Source organism: Palaemon carinicauda, chromosome 3, assembly GCF_036898095.1.
Source record: "Palaemon carinicauda isolate YSFRI2023 chromosome 3, ASM3689809v2, whole genome shotgun sequence".
In the NCBI taxonomy this organism is placed as follows: Eukaryota; Metazoa; Arthropoda; class Malacostraca; order Decapoda; family Palaemonidae; genus Palaemon; species Palaemon carinicauda.
This window is the reverse complement of record NC_090727.1, coordinates 157,552,713-157,570,212: the sequence shown is the minus strand read 5'-3', so window position 1 is coordinate 157,570,212 and position 17,500 is coordinate 157,552,713. Positions and strand designations below refer to the sequence as shown.

The window sequence follows — 17,500 nt, the reverse complement described above, 5'->3', positions numbered from 1 at the left end:
CTTGCTCACACCAGTATGTCTCCCATTCTTACTATCACCGCTGCAACAACATCGCTCATTTAAACTCTTATCAACCTTTAGCCTTTCCATTGTAAACCTGTTGCCCTGTAATTCTAATATTCACAAGCATTGCAAAATTTCACATTAAGACATTCTCACTCTTTGGGTTTTCTTATAAATGAATTTTTTGTCATCTTAATTGTGATGGGATGCTGTACTATCATGTCGAGGAGAAAGCCTGGTTTAATGACAGTTCTTATGCCCTGTCCACACGATCGAGCATGCCCGACGGGCAAACAGTGATACCAGACCACAATAGTCAGTAAGAATGAGGGTTGATGACGTCAGAAGCAGGAAAACCACAGACAGGGATCTGGCATCATACAGTCTTGCTAGATCCCTACCTTTAGTTTTCCCGCTTCTGACGTCATCAACCCTCATTTTCACTAACTATTGTGGTCTGGTATCACTGTTTGCCCGACGGGCATGCTCGATCGTGTGGACAGGGCTTTAGAATCCTATATTGAGAAACACGAGGCCTATAATCTTTGGACTAACCATACCCAAATAAGATCAGTGGCTTAGTGTTCTGTTCATGCATCAGTTGAACATGAGAAGATTTTACCTGCAATTCGTAGATCTTGGGAGGCTGTTGTGAGTAACAGCTGATTACACCAGCTTATTACACTGGGGCCTCTGGAAGCTAACGGTTTATTTTAGTGAGGCCATTAAATGCATTTGAATAAGGTATTCGGTGTTTTACTCAAGTGATATGTACAGAGAAACGAAAATATGTTTGTCTTTAAGAAACAAGTTACTTTTAAGAGAGAGAGAGAGAGAGAGAGAGAGAGAGAGAGAGAGAGAGAGAGAGAGAGAGAGAGTGTGTGTGTGTGTGTGTGTGTTTACTAGTACTAAGGCTATAATGATAACGAATTATTTGTATTGGCAGGAGTGGAAGTACTATCCTTAGTTTGTCATATTTAATGACCATGAAAAAAAATGATAGTTATACAAGTCAAATAAACAGAGAAAGGAGTGGAAATGCATAAATACAGTAATGCTAGTAGTTCTAGTGCAAAAATCTCATTAATTTTGGGAAAACGGAATGACGGAAGAGCATGGATATTTTTTGTCAAGAGTCAAGCAATTAAGCATTGCGAAAAAATAGAACTAGAGTTTTTCCTTTCATTCTTATTTAAGAATGAAAGGAAAAACTCGAAAACACATCAACGGAAAACGTACATCAACAGAAAACGTACATCAACAGAAAACGTACAACCTAATGAAAGAAAACGGATGGAAGGGAAGACTGTCGAAGGGGAGACTGTCGTAATAACAATAAAGTCTGTAATCGATACGTGCTAGCTGCTTACCTCTAAGGTTGACCAATGGCGTCTCTAATGCTGCTAGAGGTCTCGTGCATGTCTGAACTTCCTCCTCTCCCGCCTTCGTCACGCACGATAGCGTGTCTCAGTGCCCTCAGGGCTGCTGACTCCCTTTACTCCGCAGAACAGTGGTGCATTTGGAGGGACCAGTTGTGGGATCTTTCTCCGCTGCTAATTGCTTCATGACCTATAAAGGGCCTCGTGTGAAGCCACAGCAATGAAATATAGAGAATTCCTGAATTTATGCTTTTATTGCCGTCATTTAGGAGAGTGGATTAATGTATTAATCTATGACGGAATGTTGCTGATTAATGTCTAAGATGACCTGTTCATGTTGGAATTAAGTTTATTTAAAAACTAAATAGCTCTTTTTGGGTCAATGCATAACTAATAGATGCCTTTTTTTAATACAAGATAGTTTTAACGACATCTTCCTGCCTACCGAAAATATAATTATCCGAGGGATAGTGAATATTCCACTGCTGTCAAATTTGAATTGATTATACTCTGGTAATAGCCTTCTCAAGGTGAAATTTCTTTCGCCAAAGCAGAATTTTGAGCATCATTTTCTAGGCCCAATGATTTCTTCTTTATATGGGAGCTGCTTCAGATATTCTCCTTATTGACTGTTTCATTTTTCTTGAAAGTATTCTTTTTTCCTTCCTCTATTTCTTTTTGCTTTCGTTGGTTTCATTTTCTTCGGCTTTATATTAATTCCCTCTCATTGGTTTTACATTAATTCCTTATCATTATATTTATATTAATTCCTTATCATTAGATTTATGTTAATTCTGTATCATTGGTTTTATAGTAATTCCTTATCATTGGTTTTTTATTAATTCCTTATCATTGGTTTGACATTAATTCCTTATCATTGGTTTTATATTAATTCCTTATCATTGGCTTTATATTAATTCCTTATCATTGGTTTTATAATAATTCCTTATCATTGGTTTTTTATTAATTCCTTATCATTGGTTTGACATTAATTCCTTATCATTGGTTTTATATTAATTCCTTATCATTGGTTTGACATTAATTCCTTATCATTGGTTGTATATTAATTCCTTATCATTGGTTGTATATTAATTCCTTATCATTGGTTGTATATTAATTCCTTATCATTGGTTGTATATTAATTCCTTATCATTGGTTGTATATTAATTCCCTATCATTTCACCTTCCTATCAGCGCTGCTGTTATTCTTTTTAGAGAACATTTTCCTCCTACTACCAGAGCATAATCATGAGTCATCTCTGATTTTTCCCATCTATTTTCCTATCCATTTTAAGGATTAAATCCTAACGTCTTCGCCATCTATTTAAACTGAGTATTTTCTTCATCGCCTTTCAAATGCTCTCTAACTATCTGCTTTCAATATGTACATTGCACTTACACAAAAATAGCATAACGTAAATAATAATGTGTGGGTTTGCAAAGTTTGCTAGTTACCAATTCTTTATAAGCGTTAGTAAGTGTTTTGAAGGTTAAAAGGTTGCTTAAGAGCGACATGGGAAAGAACATTACTCATTCCCCCAATGCAATCAATCTAGATCCAGGGAGAGCCAGACAATAGCTACTAGGGATTCAGCAGGTAAATCTATAGGTTCCCCTAGCTCGCAAGGAAGGTAATGTTTCAAACACTAATATAAAGTATCTTGGTTGAGCGGGGCTCGAACCCCTGTCCCATAGATTGCGAGAGAGTGAAGTTTCCCATAGCTAGATCACACCCAATTCTTTTAATTATGCCTTTCATATGTCATTGGTTCCCATCAGCTATCAAACTGCTTCTCAAGTCCATATAATTTTTTTTTATGTTCTTCATACATTTTATACATCTTTGACAGGACTTGAATCAGGCGTTTGTTTCTCTTCAAGTCATTTCCATTTTCTCGTCCATATCAGTTTTACCCGTGAATGTTTTCCACTTTTGATTATGCGTCCCCTGCACAACCTTTTTGGCAGAAGTCTCAGAATAATATTCGAAACGCGTTTCGATTTCAAGATGGGAGTTGGGAAGTCGGAACTCGCAGCGTCCCATGCCCCACAATCAAGTGGATTCCAGTTCGCATTTTAAAGTTATCAAACCAGCCACAACTAGCTTTGAACGTCTTCACTGGCGTGGATGTCTCCCCACTCGCTGGCCTAATCACAGATGATTGTCTCAGTCATTGTGCCGGACGGGAGTTCCAGTCCAGCTCAAACTCGATAGTTTCTTGTTGTGTCTGCAACCTCACCATCCCTGTGAGCCTATACGTCTACCTGCTGAGTCATCAGCAGCCATTGCCTGGCACTTCCTGGTCCTAGCTTTGATTAAGAGGGGCCTTGGGTACTGATCATATGTATATATGGTCAGTCTCTAGGGCATTGTGACCATCCCCTGCCTCTGCCATTCATGAGTGGCCTTAAAACCCTAGTCGTATCAAATAGACAGACAGAAAGGTGCCAAAATGTGACGAAAATAAAGTTGTAATTGATATAAGTATCCAGGTGGATAAGAATACTTTGAAGAGAGAGAGAGAGAGAGAGAGAGAGAGAGAGAGAGAGAGCATTGTTCCTTTGTATCAGTACGTGCATGGAGAGAGAGAGAGAGATGAGAGAGAGAGAGAGAGAGAGAACATGTTTATTTTGCCTCAGTTCATGCATGGAGAGAGAGAGAGAGAGAGAGAGAGAGAGAGAGAACATGTTTATTTTGCCTCAGTTCGTGCATGGGAGAGAGAGAGAGAGAGAGAGAGAGAGAGAGAGAGCATTGTTTATTTTGCCTCAGTTCGTGCATGGAGAGAGAGAGAGAGAGAGAGAGAGAGAGAGAGCGCATTGTTGACTTTGCCTCAGTACATGCATGCACCCTCAATTTCATGGAAAATGTTATGTACTCCACGTCAGTAGCAATTATCCAAGTAACTTCAAAGACGAGATGGTTTTGGACTCACGCTATTGCCATCTTGATTGTCATTGCTTTTCATGCGACTTCTCTTTCATCTTTCGTTGGATAATCCCAGTCTCGCTGTTGCAATCTTTCATGCCTTTCTTGATTAAAGTTATCTTGCTTCTGTCATGCTGAGACGATTAGAAAAAGCAACGGAGTTTTATTTCTTTCGGTTTTGTGATTAACGTGTCACCGGGGACTAGATTTACTGTATTACCTCCGCCAACGAAATTGGGAGGAGGTTATGTTTTCGCCCTTTAGTCCGTTTGTTTGTTTGTGAACAACTTCCTGGCCACAATTTTACTCGTAGAAAGTTTATATATATATATATATATATAACGTATATGTGTGTGTATAAGTATATATATATATATATATATATGTATAAATATATATATATATATATATATGTATGTATATATATACATACATACTCACATACATATATGTAAAATTAAATATATATATATATATATATATATATTCATATATATTGTGTGTGTGTTTATTTTGTGTATGTGTATGTATTTGTTATTTTATCAACAGACTGTATCTCAGTTCATTTAATCAGCCGTCGTGGATTTATTCCCCTGAGCTACTTTTGCATAATCATATATAATTTATTAATCCTCCGACTTAGTTTTTCCTCATGTACAGGTAACATATCGTTCTAAAGATTTATCTCTCATTTATCTCATTTTTCATCTTGTTATTCTTTATTTTATCGTTTATTCGTCCATTTATTGCCCTCACTGGGTTGTTTTCCACTTAAATCTTCGGCTTCTTCCAACTATAGTCAATTTCTTTTAGCGAGGCATATTTGCACCGGCTCGCAGCGGTGCCCTATTAGCTTGGAAAAGTTTCCTGATCGCTGATTGGTTGGACAATATAATTCTAATCAATCAGCCGATCTGGAAACTTTTCCGAGCTAAAAGGTCACCATTGTCTTCTACATCTATTGTAGTTTATTTCCTTTCCTCACTGGGTTGTTTTCCCTGTTGGAGCCCTCGGGCTTATAATAGCATCCTGCTTTTTTCAACTAGGGTTGTAGCTTAGCAAGTAATAATAATAATAATCATAATAATAATAATAATATTAATGATAATAATAATAATAATAATTTGTCCTTTTATGACAAAGTATAGTTTAAACCATTGTAAATTTAAACACTGTCTATAAGACTTTCATAAGAGATTGGAGATGGTCCCCACATAGTACTTAAACTTTGCATCTGTTATCCACTTTTAAAAGAATTCTAACCATGCATACTCAATATGCGTGAGTCTCATTTTCATAATATATACTAAACTAAATAATTTTGAACTCGTTATCTGCGTATCACATAATGACTAGCAATCACGAATTTTATTTTGCCATCGATATTGAAAAAGCTATAAAACGTCAGTTTAAAACCTTTTTTATGACATTTTAAGATTTAATATGTAAATAAGTTATATCTAAAACTATGTATCTAGCTATTCATCAGTAATGATGATTAAAAGTTTTATCTTGAAATATGCTAGTAACAGAATTGGCATATTGTTAATGGCGTCCTGTAATTGTTAGAAAGGCTCAAAAGGGTACAAATGGCGTGTTGTGGATCTCTGGACTCTGCATACCAACAACACAGGCCTTTCTCACGATAGGTAAGTGAAACACGATGGGTTGGAACCGTAGAGTTTACCCGACAAATTGTCACCAAATTAAAATACTACCATATATGCTGGCATTAGTGACTGAATTCAGCTTCTAAATTATTATTATTATTATTATTATTATTATTATTATTATTATTATTATTATTATTATTATTATTATTATTATTATTATTATTGTTATTATTATTATTAACTAACCTTGTTGCCATAAGCCCAGTGCGTTTTTCATTGATGTGACATGAGAAATGCAATGCCATAAGTGTTGTGCGTTATTTTAATGTCCTGTACCCACTGTAACCGAAGTAATAGGCCAATACTACTATTTAATATTCAGAACATAAACATAGATTAGATACTCATGCCGTTTTCAACCACTACTACTACTACTACTACTACTACTACTACTACTACTACTACTACTACTATTATTATTATTATTATTATTGTTATTGTTATTATTATTGTTACTACTACTACTACTACTACTACTACTACTACTATTGTTATTATTATTATTATTGTTACTACTACTACTACTTCTACTACTACTACTACTACTACTACTATTATTATTATTATTAGCTAACCTACAGCCCTAGTTGGAAAAGCGGGATGCTATAAGCTCAAGGGCTCCAACAGGGAAACAAATGAGCCGTTCCTTCAAGATCAATTGTAACAAACCGTTGAAGTCAGATATAAGCTGCATTGCATCACGGTAAGGCCCGGAAGCCACAAGAGCACAAAATACGTAATTATTATTATTACTTGCTCTGCTACAACCCTAGTTGGGCATGCTATAAGCCCAGGGGCTCCAACAGGGAAAATAGCTCAATGAGGAAAGGAAATAAGGAAAAAATAGAATATTAACACTAAAATAAATATTTTAACAAAGCAAGAGGAAGAGAAATAAGGTAGAATAGTGTGCCCGAGTGTACCCTCAAGCAAGAGAACTTTACCCCCAAGACAGTGGAAGACCATGGTACAGAGGCTATGGCACTACCTAAGACTTAGAGAACAATGATTTGATTTTGGAGTGTCCTTCGCCTGGAAGTGCTGCTTACCATAGCTAAAGATGATCTTGGTCAGCATTAAGAGTTCCAAGCATTTGGTATATAACTCAGTATTATTTACCTTGTTAACTTACTTCTATGTAGTTTGGAACATATCGGCTCAGGGGACCTTGATTGCCTAGCATCCTGGGGAGGTCCGGAAGCCACAAGAGCACACATACGTAAGCCAATGAAAAGCGTGACCCATTATGTGCTCGGCGCAGGGGACCTTGATTGTTTTCATGGTGCGTTATGTTGCGTGATTCGCCGAGATGCCTATGGACTCGAGGGAAGGAAAAGGGACGCATACCTATACATAACTTCGCGTGATCCTGTCGCATCTCCGGGAGGAATTCGTGCGTTTAAAGGTTTGAAGGATTAAAGGCTGCTCATGAATAGCAGAGGCAAGGGACAGTGACATTGCCCTATCAAATAGGACGATGGCCTAAGGCTGACCATATATACACAAGACCATCGCCCAAGCTCCCCTCTCCAACCAAGCTAGGGCCAAGGAAGGCCAGGCAGTGGTTTAAAGGATTAAATGCCGCTCATGAATGCCAGAAGCAAGGGACAGTGACATTGCCCTATCAAGCAGGACAATGCCCTAGAGACTGACAATATATACTTATGATCAGCGCCCAGGCCCTTCCCTCCACCCAAGCTGGGATCAGGGAGGGCCAGGCAATGGGTGATGATGACTCAGCAGATAGATTTATAGGTTTCCCCAAACCCCCTATCCTTAGCTCACAAGAATTGTGGGGTTACAGCGACCAAAGGGACTAACACCAGTCAATGACTGCTGATGACTCCGCAGATAGATCTGTAGGCTCCCCCAAACCCCATATCCTTAGCTCACAAGGATGCTGGGGTTGCAGTAACCAAAAGAACTAACGAGTTTGAGCGAGACTCGAACCTCAGTCTGGCAATCACCAGGCAAGGACGCTACCACCAGGCCACCACAACGTTTGGGGGTGAAAGGGCCTTTGGTGTTGACCAAGTTGCAGAAGGAGAAGAATAAAAGTCTATAAATATCTACGAAGTAAATGTGTCTTCGAAGATTTTTTTTTTTTTCATCCAAAGATATGTTGATTTTATAATTTTTTGGATATAATCATCTTCATTTGAACATTCCTTTGTACTTAATGTCTATCCACGGTCATTTTTATAATTGTTTCCTGATTATGATTATCGTCAGTTAAGTATCCCTTTTTGTATTAAGACTGAATTAAAAAATTTTGTGACATCGTATCTCTCATCTGTATCAGCCAAAAATTTTAAACAGTCAACGCCCCCTTTCATCCTTTGCATTATCTGTATTGGTAAAACTTTGACAAATACACCTTTCATCTTCTCTTATTATTTGTATCAACAAAACTTTCATAACAGCCGACACCCTCTTTCATCATATCATTATTTTTATAAGCAAAGCTTTTATAACAGCCAACGGCCCCTTTCATCTTTTACATCATCTGTATCAGCGAACCTTTGACAAATACACCTTTCTCCTTCCCGTATCATCTGTATTAGCAAAACTTTTACAACAGTCAACGCCCCCTTTCATCCTTTGCATTATCTATCCCTTATCAGGTGAAACCTCACCAAGAGCAGATCGTCAAGGTCAAGAACTTCCTGCCACCACAGGCCGACGAACCCGAGATCCACATCATGGAACTGAGCGACGAGATCCTCCGCTACGCCCCCAGCCTGTCGAACCTCTTGGCGTCCGACACCGAGCTGTCGGAGTCCATCGGTCCGTCGCGACTCACTCGACACGAGACTTACGCCAGGGCGGAGAACCTGAGAAGCTGGGCTGAGGCTAACGAAGGGAAATGGGGAGGAGGAGGTTCTGCATCCGTTAAGGGCGATAGTTCTTCGTCGAGAAAATCCAGCATTAAGACCACTGGTAAGTAATGCCGTTCTACAGTTTAGCTGCGTTATTGTTTAAAGGTTACTCATAAGGCAAAGGCAAGGGACAGTGACCATGCCCTAACTAGCAGGACAACGCTCTAGAGACTGACCATACATTCTCATGACTAGCGCCAAAGCCCCCTCTCCACCCAAGTTAGGCTCAAGGAGGACCAAGCAATGGCTGCTAATGATTAAGCAGGTGGACCTATAGGCTCCCCCAAACCTACATCTCTAGCTCACAAGAAACTCTAGCTTAAGTGGTATTCGAACCCCAGTCTAGCAGATTGCCAGGCAGGGACGTTTCCAATAGGCCACCTCAGTCCTAGTTATAAAATTCACATTGTCTAGAATAATTCTTTGTTGGGTGTGCCAATGTTGATTAAATAGGTGATTAAAAAGTACAACTGTCTCTGGAGATGTAGAATGTAATAGTAGCCTACAACCTAACAAATCTATTATCATATTTGGGGCTATCTTGTATTTAGAAAGGAATAGAGAACTCTGATCAGATAGAAAAATAAAAACATTAAAAGACATATTTATTTGTATCAGTGAATGTGTTTTTATGTTGAACAGTAGCTATATTGCATCAACATGTCGATCTAATTTGTCTTCCTTTCCAACAGATCACTACAGCTTAGATAACAACATCGTCATCCACTGGCAAAGTCAGGAAGAAGACGAAGAAATAGACGCGAATGAGATGAGAGACAGGGGAGATGGAATGAGTGATAACAGGGAGAGAAGGAGAGCCGAAGGGGACGGAACGGACGAAGAGGGAAGCACGCAAACCTCGGAGGAAGATGAGGAAGGAAGGGCGGTGAGGAGGAGTAGGAAGAATGGGGAAAAAAGAGGGAATGTGAAGAAGGGTGTAAACAGAAGCGTTGACGATGTTGATGATACTGGGAGAGGCAAAAACAAAAACAAGAGAAGAGGAGAAACGGAGAGTGACGAAAAGGGAATGGACGAGAGGTCGGAAGAAACGGGTGACGAAAGTGGAAATAATCGTGCGAACAGTAAGAATCAGATAAAGAAGAGATATAAGGGGAACAGGAAAGATGTGACCGATGGAAACAGTGAGGAATACAGCGAAGGAGACGAACGGACGGGTGAAAAGAAGAGAACTAAAGATGTGAAAGCACGCCGTGTCTCTGGGAGAGGCGGGGGTAAAAGTGACGTCGAAGGGGATGGAGATGATGTCATAGATGGAAAATCCGACGGTGTAAACGAGAAGGAAAGGGTTGAGGAACTCTGTGAACAAATGGTAAACGTTCAAGAAAGGGAGGGAGTGAATGGAAATGCAGATGTTAGGGAAATCGACAGCAATGAAGGAAACGAGAAGGAAAGGGTTGAGGAACTCGGTGAACAAATGATAAACGTTCAAGAAAGGGAGGGAGTGAATGGAAATGCAGATGATGTTAGGGAAATCGACAGCAATGAAGGAAATGAAGAAGAAATGGAAGGGGAACGGAGACGTCGTTCTGAAGGCGGTATAGGTGACGATGCTGTTAAGGGTCAGAGCGAAGGGAACTTGAATGACGATGGTGGAGGAGAAGGGATGAAAGAAGCCGATGAAGACCATGATGGAAAGCAAGAAAGACCGGTTAAAGTACTTGCCATGAGAAAGTCAGACGGTGATGTAGTCGAGATAAACGGACTGGACGACAAGACAGGTGATGGGGACAGGGAAACTAATAAAGATGAACAGGTGGGCTGGAAAGGACATACTGAAAGTCGAGACACTGACAGAAACGACACCGGAAACAGCGAACGAGAAGGAGCAGAGTATTCTGCAGGAAGCGTAGACGAGTCGAACGTGGGTCGTAATATATACGCCAAGTCCGAAAATGGGGACATGGTCAGGATTAAACTGACAGCCGGGGGGACCTCCACGTCCGGAGGGACCTCGACGTCTGAAGGAGGTCGCGAGGGAAGCGACCAGAGGGAGAGAGAAAATAGAAAGGTGGGGAAAGATGGCGGCAACAACAACAACAATAACAACAAAAACAACAACAACAACAACGGTGAAAGCTTCGAAATAATATTCGACGAGAAAAGTGGTGGCGACGTCAGAACGAAGCAGGAAAGAGGAAACACGAAACGACCCATTCCACGTCCAAGGAACCCAACAGAAGAAACGCCGGGAAATCAGAGACCAAAAGCGAAGGGAAAGGACGGAGCGGAGAAGTAGGCGTGGCCGAAGGCAAAGTAGGCGTGGCCGAACGTGGCCGGGCCAGGGCAAGAAGGAGAAACACCAAAGGTTCAGTTACTGACAGCGAAGGTGACGCGGACGGATCTGGTCAGTCGAGAAGGAACAGGGTTCTGAAAAGGTAAGGAGTTTAAACCTTTTCATTTCCCTCATTAGATTTATTCTCTAAATTTATTCGATTATTTTTTCGTAGTAGTTTTACACGAAATTCAATGAAGTGTGTAATTTTTGGAGAAGTGGGATATTTTTCGTTCTTTTCTAACGCCACTATGTGAATATAGAGACACACATGCACCTATACATATGTTGTATATTTATGTATGTGTAAACATATATATGCACAAGTATACATATACAGTATATGCATATTTATATATGCGTGTGTCTGTATGAGAGAGAGAGAGAGAGAGAGAGAGAGAGAGAGAGAGAGAGAGAGAGAGAGAGAGAGAGAGAGAGAGAGAGAATATATAAAATGATGTTTCCTGCCAAAATTCAGTCAGAAGATTTGTTGTACTATAAAGTATAATTAACCAAGAGAGAGAGAGAGAGAGAGAGAGAGAGAGAGAGAGAGAGAGAGAGAGAGAGAGAGATATTTAATGATGTCTCCTGCCAAAATTCAGTCAGAAGATTTGTTGTACTATAAAGTACAGTATAATTAACCGAGAGAGAGAGAGAGGGAGAGAGAGAGAGAGAGAGAGAGAGAGAGAGAGAGAGAGAGAGAGAGAGAGAGAGAGAGAGAGAGAGGTGCGCTTTTCTGTAACTCTTGAACTTATAAATATGTGCATGATATAAGAGAATATTTTCTAAACTCGTGTAGCAGAAATTGTCGAGACATTATTTTAATCTACTCCTTTCTGACTGCTAAATATGGAATTTTTATATACAGTGCTAAATATGGAATTTTTATATACAGAGAGAGAGAGAGAGAGAGAGAGAGAGAGAGAGAGAGAGAGAGAGAGAGACTATCCTGTCACTGATTCAAAAACGAAATTTGAAATCAGAGTCGCAAATTAAGTCCTGAAATACTCTAGCCACCTGCCACTTATTCGCTCATTTTTTTTGAGGTGCAAACCTCAGTCATTTTCCCGTCATGAAGAACGCTGTTATGATCTCACAGTGATTGAGTTGCCAAACTTTGCTCAGTTTTCATTTAAAATTGTTTATTTCCTTTAATTACTTTATGGTAATTTTTATGACATTGAATTGCAAAATTTTTTATTTAGTTTTCATTTTAAATTTATTTTTTTATTCAGAGTTAGTTCATCATCATCATCATCTCCTTCGCCTATAGACGCAAAGGGCCTCGGTTAGATTTCGCCAGTCGTCTCTATCTTGAGCTTTTAATTCAATATTTCTCCATTCATCATCTACTTCGTGCTTCATAGTCCTGAGCCATGTAGGTCTTGGTCTTCCAAATCTTCTAGTGTCTTGTGGTGAATTAATCTCTCCTGTGCGAAGAGTACATACAAACCATCTCCATCTACCCCTCACCATGACCTCATCCACATATGGCACTTGAGTAATCTCTCGTATAGTTTCATTTCTAATCCTGGCCTGCCACTCAACTCCCAATATTCTTCTGAGGGCTTTGTTTCTCAAATCTACTAAATCTATTGGAGATTGTTTCATTGTCATACCACGACTCATGTCCATATAGTAACACCAATCTCAAGAAACTGATATGTTTAGCCTGATTATTATTATTATTATTATTATTATTATTATTATTATTATTATTATTATTATTATTGTTATTATTAGCTAAGCTACAATCCTAGTTGGAAAAGCTAGATGCTATAAGGCCAATGGCTGCAACAGGGAAAATGGCTCATTGAGGAAACGAGATAAGGAAATAAATAAACGATAGAAGAAGTTGTGAAAAAATTCAAATAAAATATTTTAAAAACATTAACAACATTTTTATATGTAATTCCAGACGATTTGACTTCCAAATTTTACTTAACCTAGTCATGTATTCAGTAGATCTTTTGTATTTGACCAGGCTGACATGAGTCTTTTTATAATTTATATATGACATATCTGTTTTTGACGTTGTTAATAGTTTATATAGGACATATCTGTTTTGACGCTGTTACTGTTTTTAGAATGATATATTGTTAATTTATTCTCATCATTTATTTATTTCCTTATTTCCTTTCCTCACTGGGCTATTTTTCCCTGTTGGAGCCCTTGGGCTTATAGCATCTTGCTTTTCCAACTAGGGTTGTAGCTTGGCTAGTAATAATTATAATAATAATAATAATAATAATAATAATAATAATAATATTTGTTTAAATAACTTTCTTCTTCTTCTTCTTCTTCTTCTCTGTTACTGTTTTTAGAATGGTATATTGATAATTTATTCTCATCATTTATTTATTTCCTTATTTCCTTTCCTCACTGGGCTATTTTTCCCTGTTGGAGCCCTTGGGCATATAGTATCTTGCTTTTCCAACTAGGGTTGTAGCTTGGCTAGTAATAATAATAATAATAATAATAATAATAATAATAATAATATTTGTTTAAATAACTTTCTTCTTCTTCTCTGTTACTGTTTTTAGAATGGTATATTGTTAATTCATTCTCATCATTTATTTATTTCCTTTCCTCACTGGGCTATTTTTCCCTGTTAGAGCCCTTGGGCATATAGTATCTTGCTTTTCCAACTAGGGTTGTAGCTTGGCTAATAATAATAATAATAATAATAATAATAATGATAATAATATTTGTTTAAATAACTTTCTTCTTCTTCTCTGTTACTGTTTTTAGAATGGTATATTGTTAATTCATTCTCATCATTTCATTATTTCCTTTCCTCAATGGGCTATTTTTCCCTGTTGGAGCCCTTGGGCTTATAGCATCTTGCTTTTCCAACTAGGGTTGTAGTTTGGCTAGTAATAATAACAATAATAATAATAATAATAGTATTTGTTTAAATAACTTTCTTCTTCTTCTTCTCTCTTCTCCAGCACTAAGTTCGCGTCGACGCATAAGTTGACACGGAGCGTTAGTGCCAGCCGAGTGACAGACCTTGGATCCTACGCCGAAAATCTGGCGGGCGATAAGGAGAGGGGTCCCAAAGTGAAACGCTCCGCCAGCGAGGAGCGTCTTGGGTATGATCCCTGGCTTTACGCTCCGCACAAGTGGTACTACGCTCGCAAAGCAAGGCGTAAGTGTTAAATACAGCTTTTCTTTTTATTTGATTCCGTGATTATCTTTTCTATTTTTTTAGTGTTTTTATTCACATTTTTTCCAGTGTTTAGACTCCCGTGGTTCATTTTTTATGTAATTTAATGTTTATTTTTATTAAATAAACTGGTGTTTCATAGATTATTAATGATACTTAAAGATTATTACAATAATTGGGACTTGAGTTGTTTTCAAATTATATTTTCGGATAACTTCGTTAATTACTCCCCAGTTTTTTTTTCCTGGTATTTTGTCAATTTTCATAAATTGCTATTTAATGTGGGAAATTTTCCTAATATAAAAATATAGTGATTTTTCTTAAAAATACTTATTGAACCATAGTTTGACATCATGAAAAGCTTGTTGAAATTAGTCATTTTTTAATTAGAAATTTAATGTGGGAAATTTTCCTTTCATAAAAATATAGTGAATTTCTCTTCAAAATCCTTATTGAACTAGAGTTTGTGTTAATTAAAAACTTATTGAAATCGGTACATTTTTTATTAGAAATTTCCATTAAAAATTTTATCGAAATTCATTAGATTTCCAAATGTTTATTTTTCTTATTTCAATAGAAATTTGTAGTTTTCGTAAAGAATTCTGTTTGAAATTTTTCCTTATTCCCTCGAAGTTTATATATTTACTTTAAGACAAAGATGCGAACCACGGGAGTTAGATTTTTGTGAAATTTTCCATGAATATCTTTGCTACTTTTCCTCTCTGCATGTCTTCTTTTGCATTTCATGAGGGATTTTTATCTCATTAAAACAACGTTTACACCTTATGGATGTATATTAAAAGCTTTTTCCATTCTCAAACTAACAGGTTTTTTTTTTTTTTTTGGCCAAGTAAATTTTTAAATTTTTTTTCTTTGCTAACTAAATATTTTTAGTTTTGTTTTTTGCTAACTAAATTATTTTTTTTTCTTTTTTTCTTTTTATTGCTAAGTAAATTTTTCAATATTTTTTTTTTGCTAACTAAATTGTTTTTTTTTTTTCGCTAATTTTTTTTTTTTTTTTTTTTTGAAAACTCAATTTTTTCTTTTTTCAATTCCTATGAATGAATTGCATGATAACTCTCATCAGTAAGATATGATTTGAATTAGCTATTGTTGATTAATACCCCAAAACTTGCACATTCGTTTGCAAAGTAAAGGTATATTTTATATATAGTATTTACATATGTAATGACTAAACGTATGAACCTTCATGACACATATTCATTGTTTCTCGCAAGTATAATGATGTCTTAAAAATAACTGACATTATATTCATTATTTATTGTATGATGTATTAAAAACAGCTAACATATTAATTACTTATATTTTTTTTTAGTGCATCATTGCATTTATTAAGAAACCTATTATTTTGCAATTGATTATTATTCAATTTTAATATGTTTTGAAATTGAAATTTATACCTTAAAGAAAATTATGATTTTTTTTAAATAACTAACATTATATTCATTATTTATTATATTTTATTATTTTCAGTGTATCATTTCATTTATTAAGCAACTTCGTTAATAGTTTATTATAAGTTTATTATTCAATTTTTAAGATGTTTTAAAGTTGCAATTTATACCTTAAAGAAAATGTCGATGATTTTAGCAGTACTCAATTTGTATTACACCCTTTGATGTTCTTTGTCCCACAATTTCGTAGAATAGTTTAGTAAAAAGTTTTCTATCTCATATTAATTTCTTTCATAGATTCGTAAGGGCTTGTTAACAATATCGGTTCGGTAACACTCCAGTCTCTGTTTGCTCTTTAATACACTGTTAAAAATTACCATTAAAAAACCGTAAATGTCTGGCAACATTTATTCCAGGATATTTACCGTTTTAAAAACGGATATATTGACGTATATGAGCGACATTACTGTCACCAACCCGTAAAAGATAATAACAAAGGAAGGTGAAATTACGGCCGCCTGTATTTTACTGTAATACGGTTGGGAATAGTATATTTTTACGGTGAATTTCCGATTAAAATTACAGTTTTTTTTCTAACAGTGTGGGGTGTTCACACACTCGGTCCGATCAGTGTCTTGGCAAAGTTATAAATATATGGAAAAGGCATAATTGTATAGGAATATTGTTCGGTGATACTAAGAAATATATTTACGCAGTGAACTTTGTACATATTGTTCATATTGATTTTTTCCTATCATGACCGGAACGAGACTGGAGCGAGAACAGACCGATAATGTGAATCTGCCAATTTATTGCAAATTTTCGTAGAATAGTATAGTAAAGAATTCTCTTTCTCTAATTTTAATTTCTTTCATAGATTCGCGAATCAGCAAAGAACACTGATTCTTATAAATATTGCTTTCATGTAGTTCCTTATTTTATATAAATGAATTTATTACTTCCATATAACTATGATTTTACTCAGTGTTATTTTTCTTCTCTATTACCTGTGGTTTTTCAAGAGGCCATCTTACTTGGTTCATCTGGAGACCATTTTCCATAAGATAAAAGAAGAAAACGAAATCTTGAGATCATAAATGTATGATGTTTTTTAATACATTTATTTGAATACATTTTATTAGATTAAATTAATAATATTGACTTATTTTTTAATACATTTATTTGATTACATTTTATTAAATTAAATAAAAAAAATTGCCTAACAATTTTCTTGTAAATAAGCTGGAAAAGTGTATGGTTTTTTATTACATTTATTTGATTACATTTTATTAAATTAAATTAAAAATATTAACTAATTTTTTTCGTAATTAAGCTGGAAAAAATGTATGGTTTTTAATACATTTATTTGATTACATTTTATTGAATTAAATTAAAAATATTAACTAAATTTTTTCTTAATTAAGCCGGAAAAATGTATGGTTTTTATTACATTTATTTGTTTACATTTTATTAAATTTAATTAAAAATGTTGACTAAAAATTTTTTCGTAAATAAGCGGGAAGAATATATGGTTTTTTAATACATTTATTTGATTACATTTTATTAAATTAAATTGAAAATATTGACTAATAATTTTCTCGTAAGTGTACAGTGATCTGTAATTTTTAATAATTATAATATAATTTTTCTCAAATGTAATCTGAACGAAGGAATGAAAATACTTTGATTATTCAATATATGATCTTTAGTTTTTCATCATTATAATGAAATTTCTTTCAAAGAAATATAATATGAACGAAACA

The 17,500-nt window shown here is 36.0% G+C and overlaps 1 protein-coding gene across 1 annotated transcript in view; it reads left to right on the top strand.

The window, feature by feature from the left end:
• The window catches only part of LOC137634835 (nipped-B-like protein B), a 198,588-nt gene that overhangs the window by 43,746 nt on the left and 137,342 nt on the right, over positions 1–17,500 (top strand).